General features: G+C 53.9%; 1 non-coding gene across 1 annotated transcript; it reads right to left on the bottom strand.

Moving 5' to 3' along the window:
• Window positions 1-274: 274 nt before the first annotated feature.
• Window positions 275-348, bottom strand: TRNAK-CUU (transfer RNA lysine (anticodon CUU)). The gene has a single exon. It is a non-coding gene; the product is annotated as a tRNA-Lys (tRNA).
• Between the last annotated feature and the right edge of the window lie 12,502 nt (window positions 349-12,850).

Raw genomic sequence — 12,850 nt, forward strand, 5'->3', positions numbered from 1 at the left:
GGGCCGGGGTAGTAGAAGCAAGGGGAGCCCCAGACTTTTTAAATAGCCCCCAAGTCTCCAGCAGTGGGGCTCTGGTGGCAATTTAAACAGCCTGAGGCTCCAGTCCCTGCTGGGAGCCCCAGGCCCTTTAAATTGCCCCCTGGGGAAGCTGGGCCACCCTAGTACAGTGCACCAGCAGGGCTTGGGTGCGGGGCCCGATTCAGGGGAATTGGTTGAATTGGCCTAAAGCCGGCCCTGCCCGCAGGAAAGCAAGGAAGTAGCACAGGCTTATCACTGTCCCTGGGTGGGCTTGAACCACCATCCTTTCAGTTAAGAGCCAAACGTGCTGACCCATTGCACCACAGAGACACAGACAGGCCAGGCTGTATGGAGCACAACAGTCAGGAATCAGCTCAGGGTCCGGTCTAGCACATGCATGCAGTGATTGGACAAGCAACAGCAAGGAACTGGACTGGTGCGGAGTGAAAGATCTGTGGGAAGGAACCGAAAATAGTACTGGGGCTGCAGTACAGGGCTTGCATACACTTTCTTTGGCCTGTTTTGCTGGAAGAGTTAGCAGGGCAAGCTTGTTAGTCACAGGTAAGGGGGTGAGTTTATGCAAATTCTGGATTCTGGGACCACAGCTGGGGTGGCACATGCACCCTCTCTGCAACCAACCTTTGTTACTTCACTCCATAACAGCACACACAGAGCAACCTTTTACCTTTCAGCACCAAAATATACTGTAGAAGAAATCTAATAGCATAATTTTAAGATGAGAAGCTTCAGTACTAACAGCAATTCTAAAGATATTCAAAAATACCTCTGTCTTTAGACACCAGACACAAAATCAATCAGACCAAGAACAAACATCTTTTTTTACTTCCCACACACTTGGGGAGGGGGGGTGGGTTTGGAACCCATACCCGTTAATGATGAGTCCTTTCCAGGCGAGGGGCAAGCTCTCAGGCCTCAAATGTCAGGTACAGTTACTCTCTCCTTGATCCAAACTAAACAGGAAAATACACTTGATTACTCCTGCCCCAATAACAAAGAGTTGGGGGATCCCACAGCAGCTGAAATGACCATTTGGACAAGCACTCCTCTCATGCAATCTGGGGTGGGTGTAACCATGCAAATGACATCAGCCCCAAAAGGCCTTTACAACAGATCACCAACAGATGGCAGGGTAGAGTTCATTCCGACCCTGCTTAAACTAGATTGTGGCAAAGATTAAAAAACACTGAATGTTAAAACTCACCAAACGCGGGTGAATCCATTCTCATTGTCGTACCCGCTTCTTAAACTCCACACCGGAACGTAGCCCTCACATGGACAACATACCCTCCTAACTCAGTGTCTGTACGTTAACCTTTTACCTCCAGTCAGGGCTATTGTAGATTCTGTATTCCTTACGCCACCCGATCTTAAACCGAACTTTGCACCCCCTGGGTAATCTGTACATTGTTCCCTGACCACCAGAAACTTCTACACCTAAATGCTGTACCGTACACCTTTTTCTTCTTTGAACGTCATCTTACTAAAATGTTGATATTTGTTCGAGATCCCGGCTCCTGTTCCCTTGCAAGGCGTGTGCCTTTGCTCCAGGTTTTAGTCTGCTAATACAGTGGGGGCAGGGTGGGGGCCGATTGAGCCAGAGGTGCTTGCCTGCTGCAGACACGGATCAAAGGCTGAACCTCATCCCCCACGAGCTGAAGGCTTAATTGAAAACAGTTTAAGCAGTACTCCCGTCTCCGGCACTCAGCTACCCAGCTCCCAATGGGGTCCAAACCCCAAATAGATCCTTTTTACCATGTAGAAGCTGTAAAACCTGTGACCAGGGCAGCTGCCTAGCAGCCGGCGCATATGCCTGCCAGCGTGAGAGCTTGTAAGGCACTAATCCAGATAGAGGTGGCTGGGTGGCAAGGGGAGAAAAGAGCCAGCAGAGTGGTGCAGCGGACGCGTGCTGGGCCCATAACCCAGATGTCAATGGATCAAAGACATTCTCTGATACACGAGCACTTGTCTCTTTTCCCTCTGGGCCTTCAAGCGATCAAAATCCTCGGCTTGCGGGCCCAGCTCTGTCTGCCATGTGCCTGGGCAGCAGCAGGACAGTCTCAAGAGAGCAGCTCCCACCCATTATCTCTTGTAGTGGAAAGGAAGTAGAATTGTGGTTGGACTTTTGCTATTTCTGTTCAGGGAATCAGTGGCTGTGAGGCAACCCTTACTGATAATGGCAGGGGAAGAGTTCTCTCTTCTGCATTGATGCTGCAATTTTTTGTTGTGCCCTTTCTCTCCCCCTTCAATGCAGGCAGGTAGGCTTAGTGGCTTGGGGATGTGGGTCAAGCCTGGTTTCTTTTGGCAGACACCTTGTTGAGAATTGGTGCTCTACGGTCTTGTCTAAACTGACCAGCCCTAATGTCTGTAGCCTTGTCTCATACTTTGGTAGCCTTTTATTTACCCCTTTCCACTGCAAAAACGACTATTTAGTCCTACTCTTTCTTTCCAAGCTCCTAACCAGTTACTGATCCATGAGAGGGCCCCAGCCATCTGGAGTAGCTTGTGACTGTGAATGGCAACCTCAGGGCAGATTGTTAAGAAGCAGAGCACAATCCCCAAACTGATTGTGTGTTCTAGACTTACGTTTCACCAAGTGTCAGATTCTGGATGACACCCCTTTTATGACTTTTTAAAGCAAACTTGCTATTTTTGCATCATTTGAGCGTTCTATGCAGAGGACTAGAAATGTTTCTATTAACCTGAATGTTAGATCATTTTAACATTGGCTGGAATCACAATGTTAAATTAGTTCTTATGACTTTAATAACTGATACTTCCTCTATCTCAGGACTAGCTATTAAACTGATTTTTGGACTAGGGAGATGGAATAGCAGCTTCCTCCATCCCTTGCACACATCACCCTGTTACTGTGGCACTGAACTCCCAGGAGCGATGGACCTCCCTATGGGGAGAATATCGTGGTTGAAGAGCAGTGAAGAAAAATGGTGTTGTCTGTGTTCCCATTTGGTTTGTTCTGAGTATGGTTTTGAGTCGTTTGTAACTCTTTCATCAGTTATTAGTAACATCTTATTATAAGGCCTCTGAACTGAAAGGCTGCTCTTGCAGGTTTTACTTTGTCGTTGTTTGTAGGTCAAACAGCCGCTTTCTTAGGCCTCGTCTACACTATGCATTTAAACTGAATTTAGCAGCATTAAAACGAATTAACCCTGCACCCGTCCACACAATGAAGCCTTTTATATTGATATAAAGGGTTCTTAATACCGATATCTGTACTCCTCCCCGACGAGGGGAGTAGCACGGAAATCGGTATTGCCATGTTGGATTAGGGTTAGTGTGGCCGCAATTCAATAGTATTGGCCTCCGGGCGGTATCCCACAGTGCACCCTTGTGACCGCTCTGGAAAGCAATCTGAACTCGGATGCACTGGCCAGGTAAACAGGAAAGCCCCGCGAATTTTGAATTTCATTTCCTGTTTGCCCAGCATGGAGCTCTGATCAGCATAGGTGGCGATGCAGTCCCAAACCCAAAACGAGCTCCAGCGTGGACCGTCTGGGAGGTACTGGATCTGATCGCTGTATGGAGAGACAAATCTGTTCTATCAGAGCTCCGTTACAGAAGACGAAATGACAAAGCATTTGAAAAAATCTCCAGGCTATGATAGACAGAGTCCACAGCCGGGACTCAGCACAGTGCTGCGTGACAAGCGTAACGGAAAGCCAAAGAATCAAATGGACGTTCATGGAGGGAGGGAGGGAGGGGAGACTGAGGACTCCAGCGATCCCACAGTCCCCGCAGTCTTTGAAAAGCATTTGCATTCTTAGCTGAGCTCCCAATGCCTGAACAGTCAAACACATTTTCCCAAGTGTTTCAAGGGACCCTGGAGCTAGGCAAAGGGGTTCAACGGGCAGGGCCCCTGGAGCTAGGTTTAGGGGCCCCAGAGATAGGGCCCCTTGAGCTAAGGTTGGGGGACCCATGCATAGGGCCCCTTGACCTAGAGTAAAGGGCCCCATGGGTAGGGCCTCTGAAGCTAGGGTTAGGGGACCCAGGGGTACAGGGCCTGCAGATAGGGTTAAGGGTCCCACGAGAAGGGACCTTGGAGCTAGGGTTAGGGGCCCCACGGGAAGGGCCGTTGGAGCTAGGGTTAGGGTTCCCACATGTAGGGACCCTGGAGCTAGGGCTAGGAGCCCCAGGGACAGGGCCACAGGAGCAAGGGTTGGGGGTCCTAGGGGTGGGGTGCCTGGAGCTAGTGTTCGGGTGTCTAGGGTGGGGCCCCTGGAGCTAGGGTTAGCGGCCCCATGGGCAGGGCACCTTGAGCAGGGGTTTGGATCCCCAGCAATGGGGCCTCTGGAGCAAGGGTTAGGGGTCCAAGGGGTGGGATCCATGGAACTAGGGTTAGGGGTCCCACTGGTAGGGCCCCTGAAGCTAGAGTTAGGGGACCCAGGGGTAGGGCCCATGCAGCTAGGGTTTGGAGCCCCAGAGATGGGGCCCATAGAGCTAAGGATAGGGGTTCCAGGAGTGGGGCCCCTGGAACTAGGGTTAGAGGCCCCACGGGTAGGGCCCCTGAAGGTAGGGTTAGGCACTCCAGGGGTAAGGCCCCTGGAGCTAAGATTAGGGGTCCCACGAGTAGGTCCCCTGGAGCTAGGATTATGGGTCAAATGGGCACGAAGCCAGGAGCTAAGGTTAGAGCTCCCACAGGTAGGACCTCAGGAGCTAGGGTTAGGGGCCCCACGGATAGGGCCCCTGAAGCTTGGGTTAGGGATCCTAAGGGAAGGGCCTCTGGAGCTAGGGTTAGGTGCCCCACGGGCAGGAGCTCAGGAGCTAGATTTAGGGGCCCCAAGGATGGGGCTCCTGGAGCTAGGGTTAAGGTCCCCACGGGTAGGGCCCATGGAGCTAAGGCTAGGGGCCCCACGGGGAGGTCCCATAGTGCTAGGGTTAGGGTCCCCACGGGTAGGGCCCCTGGAGATAGGGTTAGGGGCCCCAGGGATAGAGCCCCTGGAGCTAGTGTCAGGGACTCTAACCCCCAGATGGCAAAGTTAGTTGTCTGACCGCGAGAGAGACAGGCAACACCAGCAAGGTCCGATCAAAAGCTCTTTATTGACAAGTGCACGCATCAATATAGAGCAGCTTGTCTCCCGAGAGAACCAGCCCGCTCTTTAAATCTTAGTATAAGCCTATATAGACAGTTCTGTCGCTAGAAACTAGACACCTTTAGTATACATACATACCTAAAGTTAGAAATGTAGGGGAGTTAAAAACAAACAACGAACAAAACCAGGGAGTGAAAACAAGGAGGCTGGGAAACTAGGGCTCTTATCAGTTCTTCGAAGGAGCTGCCCTAACACAGCACATCTGGTACTATGCCAGGAATGCAGCTTCTCGCTTATCTCACTTTTTCCCAGCGCTTGTGAGACATGCTGCTTGCTTCTCAGTGTTTTCCACTCAGGAATTACCCCAAAACCTCTGTTAGCCTGACTTTGGTCAGGCTGGCATACCTGGTTTTGTCTGCAATATCTTTATTCAGGCCTAACACTAGGGATAGGGGCCCCACGAGTACAGTTCCTGGAGCTAGGACTGGGGGCCCAAGGGGTATGCCCCCTGGAGCTAGGGATAGGGGTCACAAAAGTAGGGCCTTTGGAGCTAGGGTTAGGGGCCCAACGGGTGGGGTCCCTGAAGCTAGGGATAGGAGCCCCATGGGTAGGGCCCCTGGAACTAGGGTTAAGGGCCCCAGGGATGGGGCCCCTGAAGCTAGGGTAAAGGGTCCCAGGGGTGGGGCGCCTGGAGATAGGTTTAGGGGCCCGACGGGTATGGCCCCTGCAGCTAGGGTTAGGGGCCCCAATGGTAGGGCCCCTGGAGCTAGGTTTGGTGGTCCCACGGGTAAGGACTCTGTAGCTAGGGTTAGATCCCCATGGGTTGGGCCCATGGAGCTAGGGTTAGAAGCCATAGGGATGGGGCCCTTGGAGCTAGGGTTAGGGGTACTGGGGGTCAGGCCCCTGGAGCTAGGGTTAGGGGCCCACGCATATGGCATCTGGAGCTAGGGTTAGGGGACACAGGGGTAAGGCCCCTATAGCAAGGGTTAGTGGTCGCATGGGTAGGGCCTCTGGAGCTAGGGTTAGGGGCCCCACAGGAAGGGACCCTAGAGTTTGGATTAGGGGCCCCAGGGCTGGGGCTCATGGTGCTAGGGTTAGAGGTCCTAGGGGTGGGCCCTGGACCTAGGGATAGGGGTCCTAGTGGTGGGGTGCCTGGAGCTACGGTTAGGGGCCCCAGGGGTAGAGCCCATGGACCTAGGGTTAGGGGTCCCATGGGTTGGGACACTGGAACTAGGGACAGGGGCCCCATTGGTAGGGCCCCTGGAAATTGGGTTAGTGGTTCCATGCGTAGAGCCCCTGTAGCTAGCGTTAGTGGGCGAATGGCTAAGGCCCTTGGTGATTGGATTTGGGGCCCCAGGGACTTGGCCCTTGAGCAAGGGTTAGTGTTCGCGTGGGTGGGGCCCCTGGAGCTAGTGTTTGGGTTTCCAGGGGGTGGGGTCTCTGGAGCTAGGGCTAAGGACCCCACGGGTAGGGCCTCTTTAGCTAAGGTAAGGGCCCTACGGACAGGGTGCCTGGAGCAAGTGTTAGGGACCCCACGGGTAGGGCCCTTGGAACTAGGGTTAGGAGCCCCAGGTATGGGGCCCCTGGAGCTAGGGTTAAGGGATGCAGGGGTCGGGTCCCTGGAGCTTGGGTTAGGGGCCCCACGGAGAGGGCCCCTGGAGATAGGGGTAGTGGCGCAAGGGGTAGGGCCCCTGGATCTTTGATAACAGACCCAAGGGGTAGGGCCCTGGGAGCTAAGGTTAGGGTCCCATAGGTAGGGCCATTGGAACTAGGATTATGATTCCCACATGTAGGGCCCCTGGAGCTAGGGTTAGGGTTCCCAGGGGTGGGGCCTTTGAAACTAGTGTTAGGGGCACCACGAGGACGGCCCCTGGAGCTAGGGTAAGGTCCCACGGGTAGAGCCCTTGGAGCTAGGGGAAGAAGCCCCACGAGTAGGGGCCCCTAGAGCTGGGTTAGGGAAACCAGGGCTGGGGCCCCTGGAGGTAGGGTTAGGGCCTCAAGGGTTAGAGCCCCTGGAGTTTCCATTAGGGGTCCCATGGGTAGGATCCTTGGAGCTAGGGTTAGGAGCCCTAGGAGTAGATCCTCTGGAGCTTGGGATATGAGCCTCAGTGGTAGGGCCCCTGGAGCTAGGGTTAGGGGTCTCACGGGTAAGGCCTCTGGAACTAGGGTTAGGGGCCCACAGGTAGGGGCCCTGCAATTAGGGTTAGCGGTCCCACTGGTAGGGCCCCTGGAGCTAGGGTTAGGGGTCTCACGGGTAAGGCCTCTGGAACTAGGGTTAGGGGCCCACAGGTAGGGGCCCTGCAGTTAGGGTTAGGGGTCCCACGGGTAGGGCCCCTGGAGCTAGAGTTAGGGGCCCCAGGGAAGGAGTCCCTGGAGCTAGGGTTAGGGGCCCCAGTGGTAGGGCCCCGGAGCAAGTGTTAGAGACCTTACGGTTAGGGCCCCTGGAGCTAGAGTTAGGGGCCTCACAGGTAGGGTCTAAGGAGTTAGGGTTAGCAGCCCAATGGGTAGGGCCCCTGTAGCTAGGGTTAGGGGCCCCAGGGGTAGAGCCCTGTAGCTGGGTTGAGAGGTTTATTTAAAAACAGACATACATCTTTTAAGATCTGCTTCAGAAATGTTAATGTTGATATAAGCAAAAGTCCTTCATAGTGTTCCCCTGGTCATCTTTCCTGATAACAATTTCCGCATCTGTAACATTTCCAGACTTGCTGAATCTTTCCTGCAGTTCAGCCTCAGATACTGTATGGCCAAGTCCTCCAACATATAAATGTTTTAAAACTTGTTTTTTCTCCATAATAAAAAGTCAGACTGTTTCATTTAGGATGTATGTTTTATCCTTCGCACATGTCCAGCCAGGAAAGGGTAGGGCCTCTGGAGCTAGGGTTAGGATCCCAATGGGTAGGGCCCCTGGAGCTATAGTTTGAGGCTCTACGAGCAGGGTCCCTAAGCTAGGGTTAGGGGCCCCAGGGATGAGGCACCTGGAGCTAAGTTTAGGGGCACCATGGGTATGACCCCTGCAGCTAGGGTTAGGGCCCTAAGCGGTAGGACCCCTGGAGTTTGTGTTAGGGGTCCCACGTGAAGGGCCTCTGGAGATAGCGTTAGTGGCCTGACTGGTAGGGCCCCTGCAGCTTTGATAGGGGCCCCAGGTTGAAGGGCCCCTGCACCTAGGGATAGGGGCCTTGCGGGTAAGGCCCCTGGAGTTAGAGTTAGGGGCCGCACAGTTTAGGGCCTCTGGAGCTATGGTTAGGGGCTTCACGTGTAAGGCCCCTGGAGCTAGGTTTACGGGCCCCATGGGTAGGGGCCCCTGGAGCTAGGGTTAGTGGCCCCAGGTATGGGGCACTTGGAATTACTGTTAGGGGCTCCACCTGATGTGACCCCTGGATTTAGGATTAGGGCCCATGGTATACCCCTGTGAGCTAGGTGAGGGGTACACCTGGAGCTAGGGTTAGCCTGGTAGGGACTCTGGAGTAGTGTTAGGCAGTGTATGGCCTCTGGAACTGGGGGACCGGCAGTGTCCCTATAGACTAGGGTTAGGATGGCCCCAGGGATGTGGCCCATGGAGCAAAGGTTAGGGGTCCCAAGGGGTGGGGGGCCCCTGGAGCTAGGGTTAGAGATCTTCACGCTAAGGCCTTGGGAGCTAGATTAGGTTGCCCACTCGTAGGGCCCCTAAAAGAAGGGCTATGGCCCCAACGGGTTGGGCACCTGGAGCTATGTTCGGGGCCCCAGGGAATGGAGCTCTGGAGCTAGGGTTAGGGGCCCATGGTTATGGCAACTGGAGTAGAGTCAAAGGGCACAGGGTAGGCCCCAGAGCCAGGGTTAGGGCCCCCACGGGTAGGGACCCTGTTGGAGTAGGGACTATCTGTTGTGGGAGATGGGAGAGCAGGGGTGACGTAAGGTGAGGACAGGACCTAAGCCTGTAACTCGAGCTAGGCAGCGGGGAGGGGTCAGCACCTTTGCCTGGGAAGCTGGACACAGGAATGGGCGGCGTTTGGAGGGAGTAGTTCAGTTTTGGTTTGGAGCTGGGTTTTTGTTGAATTCAGGGATTCCCCAAACTGGGAACTAAGCGTTTCTGAACCCCCAGAAGGATCGATCGAGAGGTCCTGGTTGTGCCAAAAAGCTCTGCTCTATCCCTTCATTCCTGTTGGCCAAAAACCTTTTGTTTTACTGGCTGGCTGAAGTCACTGTGTGTCCCAGGAAGAGGGGTGCAGGACCGGATTCCCCCACACTCCGTGACACTAAATATCTGTGCCCCCCAAGAACCCCCTAAGCCTCCCAGGACCCCTTCAAGCCTGGTAAGGTCAGGTGGAACCCTTCTGCCAGACTGAATTGATAGCAGCAAGGACTGGGTTCAATACATAGGGGTCCCTTCCTACTATTGTATGCAAGCCAGCTCGAGCCCCCACCCGTGACATGGGAAAATTTTACATACACACCCCTAGGTGCCTCAAAGAGGCGATACTTCCCCTCTCCAAGCACAGAGTCTGGGTGTAGCGAAAATGTTTTATAACGTGAGATAAACAACATAGCCTTAAATTGGGAAAACATATCAATTTAGGCCGTGTCATTTTCCCTGGCTCTTGAGTCTAGCAATCACCCAAATCACCCCCAAGACTCCAAAGTCCCATTCCTCAAATGTTTCAAGAGTCCAGCAACCCCAAAATCACCCACAGTTGCGCAACCCCAGAGTTTCAAGAGTCTTTCTGCAGGGTTTTTTTCCCCCTGCCAGCCTGGGTAGAAAGAGACTTTACCTGGTCCACTGCTGACTGCCCTGCCTCTCTATGGGATTCTGCTTCCGCCTTCCCCATGAACTGCTCAGCTCGTTCCACCAGCTACTCTGTTCTGCCAGCCGACCAGTGATCTGCTCCAGCTGTCCCTAAAAACTACTCAGCTCATCTCACTCCGTGGTTATTCCAACCATCCCCCACAAACTGCTTCTCGCTTTGGTCAGCTGCTCTGCTCCCAATATAATTCAGACTCCCTTACTGGCTAACAAAGCTCTTCAGTGATTTCAGCTCAGGAACCTAGAACTTCAACTGTTAAAAAAACAAATTTCAGCTTTAACTCCTTCAACTACTAAAAGAAAAGAAAGTGCAATTCATGGTTTTTTTTTTTGATTCACCCCAAGGAGCTCACTCCCTTTCTAGCGAGTGCTACTCAAGTGATGGTGAGAATCTCTTGTCTCAAAGCAGTTTCACAGTTCCTCATCCACACAATCAGGGTGACAACACTTCCACATCTCATGCCCCAACAACAAATAAACCGGGGATACCACAGCTGCCAAAGCAGCCATCCCAGGCTGTCGTTTGCCGTGTCAGGAGGGTTGGGTGTGCCTATGCAAACACGATCAGCCCCTGAAATTCTTTTCTACACTCTCCATAATTCCACCACCAGATGTCAAGGTAGAGTTTCATCCTGCTTCTGCTTACATAGGTATCTGTGCTCCCACACAACCCCTAATCCCACCGGGGACCCATCTAGCCTGGATAAAGGTATCTGTGCTCCCACAAACCTCTAAGCCCCCCAGGGGAACCCGCCAAGCCCAGATGTAGCATCTGTACGCCCCACAACCCCCATTACCCACGGGACCCCCTCCCAGCCTGTAGGTAGGTATCTGTGACCCCCCAAGCCACACAAAGACCCTCAGGACCCGTACAGCATGAATGTTTGTATCTGTCCCCCACAAAGCGCCTAAGCTACCCAGGGACCCCTACAATCGGATGTAGGTTCTGTTCCCCCCAAACACCTAATTCCTCCCGGACCCCTCCAGCCTAGACATAGGTTATCTCAGACCCCACAACCCTCCCTAAGACCCCCGAAACCCCTCCCAGCCTAGACGCAGGTCTCTGTGGCCCCTCACACCCCCTAGGCCACGATGGGACCCCTCCACCTCGACATAGTTATCTTAGCATCCCCCACCCCCCTAAGGCCCCCAGGACCCCACTCTTGCCTGGATTGAAGGTATCTGTGCCCCCACAAACCCCTAAGCCCCACCAACAACCCTATAGCCTGGAAAGAAGGTATCTGTGCACCCTCACAAACCCACTGAATCCCTCCCAGCGACCCTACCAGCATGGACATAGGTTACCCCCCTGTACCCCAAAATGCCCCAAAAGCAACCCTGGAAACCCCTACAGCCTCGAAATGGGATATCTTGTGCCCCCCTCCATTCTCAAAATACCCCCACAACCCCTCCCCAGCCTGGAAGTAGATATTTGTGACCTCCAGGAACCCCCTAAGCCCTCACCAGGCCTTCTCCGCTGGAACATAGGTATCTCTGCCTCCCACAAGCCCCCTAAGACCCTAGGTCCCCCAACCAGCCCTGGTTGTAGCTATGTGTATGCCAACAGAACCCCCTAAGCTCCCCAGAGCCCCCTCCAACCAGATATAGTATCTTGCACAACCACAAATTCTTTAAGTCCCCCCCAGGGATCCCTCCAGACCATGCATAGGTTTCTGGTGGCCCCTCACCAACTCCCTAAACCCCCAGGAACCACTACAGCTTGGACCGTAAATGTGTCGCCTGTGCTCACCACAACCCCCTAAGCCATCCAGGGACCTCCTCCCAGCCCCGGATGTAGATATTTTGTGTCCCCTGTTAAGTCCCTAATCCCCATCGGAATCCCTCCAGCCTAGACGTAGCTATCTGTGCCCCTCAACTGCCCCTAAGCCCCAGCAGGGATCTCTACAGCCCTCTACTAGGTGTGATGCTCTGTGGCTTACCCTGCGTGGCCACAGGGGGTCCGCTTGTTTCTCCATGTGGAAATTTGTCTGGGCATTAACCTGCATGGCCAACACGGTATCAAACTGGTTTGCTCCCCCATGAATGGGGAAATGCTGCTGGGCATTACTGTGATGGAGTGGGGACTGTCTGAGTGGGGGGATGGGATGCAGGGGGTGGACTTTAGGACCGGACACGTGCTCCAGCCTGTAACGTGAGCAAGGCGGGGGGAGGGGATCAGCACCTTTGCCAGGGAATCCTGGAACCAGGAAGGGGGCTGGCTGGAAGGGAGTTAGTTCAGTTTTCGGTTTTGGTCTAGTGATTGAATTCAGGGAATAAGAAAACTGGGAGTTAAGTTGCCTGAACCTCCGAAGGACTCGATTGAGGGTCCCTGCCTTGTGCCTCCAACTCCTGCTGTATCCTTCACTCCCTGCTGTCCATAAAACCTTCTGTTTTTTACTGGCTGGCTGAGAGTCAACCTTGTGTCCCAGGAAGAGAGGTGCAGGAACTGACTCTCCCACACTCCTTGACAGACCCTCAGCCCTTCGGGACCCCTGTAGCCTGGGTGGGGGTACCTTGGTATCCTGTGCCCCCCCACCAAACCCTAAGAACCCTGGTAGACCCCTCCATCCTGAGCTTTAGGTCTCTGTGCCCCCTACAAGCCCCCTAAGCCCCCCCAGGGAACTATACAGCCCGAAACATTGTTATCTGTCCCCATTAGACTCCATAAGCCCCTCAGGACACTCCCAGTGGGTGCACGTAGGATATGGTGCCCCCTCAGAAACCCCCTAACCGCCCCAGGGAAACCCTACAGCTGGATGTAGGTATTTTGTACCCCCACACCCCCCTATCCCCCCGCCGGGACATCTACAATCTGATGTAGATATCTGAGCCCCTCACAAACCTCTAATCGCCCCTGGGAAACCGCTACAAGCCCTGGACACAACATATCCTGTGCCAATTTCCGACACCCCTAAAGACCCCCTGGTACCCCTACAGCCGGGACAACAGGTATCCTGGGCCCCCAAAAAATCCCCTAAGACTCCCA

Source organism: Gopherus flavomarginatus, chromosome 5 (assembly GCF_025201925.1).
Source record: "Gopherus flavomarginatus isolate rGopFla2 chromosome 5, rGopFla2.mat.asm, whole genome shotgun sequence".
Classification (NCBI taxonomy): domain Eukaryota; kingdom Metazoa; phylum Chordata; order Testudines; family Testudinidae; genus Gopherus; species Gopherus flavomarginatus.